The sequence below is a fragment of the Rousettus aegyptiacus genome, unplaced genomic scaffold, assembly GCF_014176215.1.
Source record: "Rousettus aegyptiacus isolate mRouAeg1 unplaced genomic scaffold, mRouAeg1.p scaffold_m13_p_4, whole genome shotgun sequence".
NCBI classification, from domain to species: domain Eukaryota; kingdom Metazoa; phylum Chordata; class Mammalia; order Chiroptera; family Pteropodidae; genus Rousettus; species Rousettus aegyptiacus.
In genome coordinates this window covers 80111659-80114988 of record NW_023416307.1, presented here as the reverse complement: position 1 = coordinate 80114988, position 3330 = coordinate 80111659, and the positions used below count along the sequence as shown (strand labels likewise).

Below are 3330 nucleotides of genomic sequence, written 5' to 3'. Positions count from 1 at the left end.
AAGATATTTCTCTTCCTTTGTTCAAATAATTTCTTTTAGACATCTTCAGTAGAGACTACTTTGTAATTAATAAACACATATGGTTTAGAAATGAATTCTTGAGCACAAAGGAGTTTAAAGCGAGAAAGTTGTTAAGTATAACAATGGTTCCCACACTTTTTGGCACTAGGGACCAGCACTCCTATGAGAATCTAATGCCTGATAACCTGAGGTGGAGCTGAGGCAGTGATGTGAGCACTGGGGAGTGGCTGCAAATACAGACATAGTTTTGCTCTCTCGCCTGCTGCTTGCCTCCTCTTGTTTGGCAGGGTTCCTAACAGGCCATGGACCATTATGGGTCTGGGCCCAGGGGATGGAAACCCCTGATGTAGGATACTGTAATGGTGGATACCTGACATACAGTTGCTAAAACTCATAGACTGTAACATGCAAAGAGAGAATCTTAATTAATGTAAACTAGGGACTTTAATTAATAATAATATATCAACATTAGCTCATCAATTGTGGCAAATGTATGCATTAATTAAAGATGTTAATAATAAGAAAAACAGAGTGGGCAAGGAGATATGCCAGACCTCTATATTTTCTGCAAAGCTAAAACTGTTAAAAAAATAAATAAAGTCTGTTAACTATAAAAAATAAAGGGTCCTTGCTAGTTTGATATGCACTTTAGTCTATACAATATAGACAGACTCAATATATACTATGGATTATGTGGCTTCATTGCTGTTGCACAGTTTATAACTTCATGAATGTGGTAATTCAGATTATAAACACTCCTGAAGTTTCCTCAGAAATACTATATTTTATTGGGGATTTCTGAATTTATTTTCTTTATATAAAATTTCTAAAAATACTTTTTTAAGGATAGTTGTATTTTTTTTTTTCCAAAGGCAGTTGTATATCTTTATTAGACAATCAGCAGTTAGTTCTCATCCACATGAAATGTCAGTAGATTTTTGAAAGTGGCAACAGGCACATAGGTAACCAATACATAGAGTTTGTTTGGTGAATCTTCATCCTCATTACATTTTCTGGACAACACACCCAGATACGGTATGAGACATTCCTTATCCCTTTAGTCCACAGCGCCTTGTTGAGTCTGGTGTAATGTGCATATCTGGAGTTCCCACCCCCTTCATTGTGAAATTCTGGATCTCTTTAAGTGCCTAAGGGCACACTTCTTGAAACCCACTCCATGGATGAGCTTGTGAATGTTGATGGCGTATTCTCTGTTTACTTCCTTGTTGATGGCAGAATGGTCCTTCTTCTCACCACCCTTCTTTGAGGGAGCCATTCTGGTAGGACCAAGTTGGAAAAAAAAAAAAGTGTGTTTTTTATTATGGTTATTGTTGTCGTTGTTTCACATTTAGAAGATGCAATACTTGCTATGTACTGAATTGTGTACCCTCACCTCTCAAATTTATATGTTGAAGTCCTAACACCCAGTTAGATTATATTTGGAGATGAGGCTTTGGGGAAATAATTGCATGTGGATAAAATTATGTGGGACCTTCATGACAGTGTTATTGTCTTCATAAAAGAGATCCAAGAGAGTGTATGTTCTTTCTCTCATTCTTTCTGTCATGTGAAAACACAGTAAGAGGGATGCCTTCTACCAGTCAGGAAGGGAGCTCTCATTAGAAATCGAGCATGTTGGTACTTGATCTTAGACATTCTGTCTCCAGAATTAGGAGAAAATAAATTTCTGTTCTTTAAGTGACCCAGTCTATGGCATTTTGTTATGTCTAGCTGATTAAGGTAGCTGTTCACTGAATGTAGGCTAAATCATGAGGATGTAGTGAAAACAGCTAGTATTAACGTATTCTGGCACACAGACTATCCTTTGAAAAGACATGATCATTTATTACATTTTTTTAAACCTGAGTATTTCCGTGTTTAAAGAGATGGTTACATCGAATAGTGCATTTAGAATATTTTAAAGTAATAATAATAACTGTGCTTTAAAATAATACAATTAATGTTCTGTACACTTTCTGATATTTTCTCCGTTAGGCCCCATATAATATTAAATATGCTTTATAAGTATATGTTGTGTTACCTGTAACCTTGACACAATCTTACTTTTTCTCCTTTTCTTTGAGTACAAACTCTCTAATGAACTTTGGAGTATATATCTTCTGAAGTTCAAATAACTCTTGAAGAAGCAAGTAGCTTTGGTGATAAAATAGCCTTAAGCTATTTTGTCTTTTCAGTAGATTTGTATGCGGGAAATATTGTATCTCTATTGAAAAGTTTCTGTATTCCTTCTTGTTTCTCAACAAGTATATAATTCAGATCTTATCCTAATTCTTTACTTCATAGCCTCATCTGGGGTCTTCTTGCTGTGAACATACCCATGAGAAGCATATCTTGTGTGCTGTGGCTCATCAATTTCTAATCGGTGCTCTTTTGTCCCTGTAGAAACACGTGAAGTATAAGAAGCAGCTCTAACTTTTTTATCCAGAAAGAGAATACCCTAATATGTTTACATTTTTTCAAGTATAATTAATAACCCTTTTCACAGAATTTCCACCCCCAGTGGGGATCATAGAAATAGAATATAGGCAAATACTTCAGTATTAGGACCTACATCCTCAAATTTTTGCAATGACTGTCTATGGATTTATTTTGTTCCTTTATTTGATAGTTATACATGATATTTAAAGTTTCCTGCTAAATACTCAGGTTTTATTTGTTAATGTTTACTTTTTCGATTCTCAGTTCTCGCCACCCTGTTTTTCTGCAATTCCCAATATACATGTTGTACTTTCTCATGTTAATTCCTTCTCTTGTCATTCATGAGGAGCAACATCTGAAGAGCCATCCCAACCATAATTATAATTAGTTCCCTTACTTCACATGCTTTGCCTGGTTCCATTGTTTCCCAAATTTCCTGGTGAAAGTAAAGTAGAGATCAATGATACTACTTATCTTTGTGCTTGATTAATGATATAAGAAGTATTAATTTCCATCAAAAAAAATTTTTTTGAAAATGTACTTCTACTAAGTCTTAAATACAGCTATGAGCATAAGATATGGCCTACTTATATTTGATTTTTTAAACTCTGAGTCTTTTAAGAACATTCACGTAAAACATTATTGTGACATATGTATGTGCATATATGTGAGTATATATATGTATATACATGTATATATGTATATTTCTTTATGTAATAGTTTTTATAGGATATGACATGATTAAAATATATAAAAACTAATAATCCCATAGAAATAGAATATGCCTATAGGTAAATGACATTTGACCATTGAGAGAGAAAAATCCCTACATATAATTACTCTGAAAACCCAGATGTTAATGTTGCACTG

At 34.1% G+C, this 3330-nt stretch overlaps 1 pseudogene; it reads right to left on the bottom strand.

The window, feature by feature from the left end:
• Positions 1-925: 925 nt before the first annotated feature.
• On the bottom strand, positions 926-2414 carry LOC107510419 (annotated as a pseudogene).
• Positions 2415-3330: the final 916 nt, after the last annotated feature.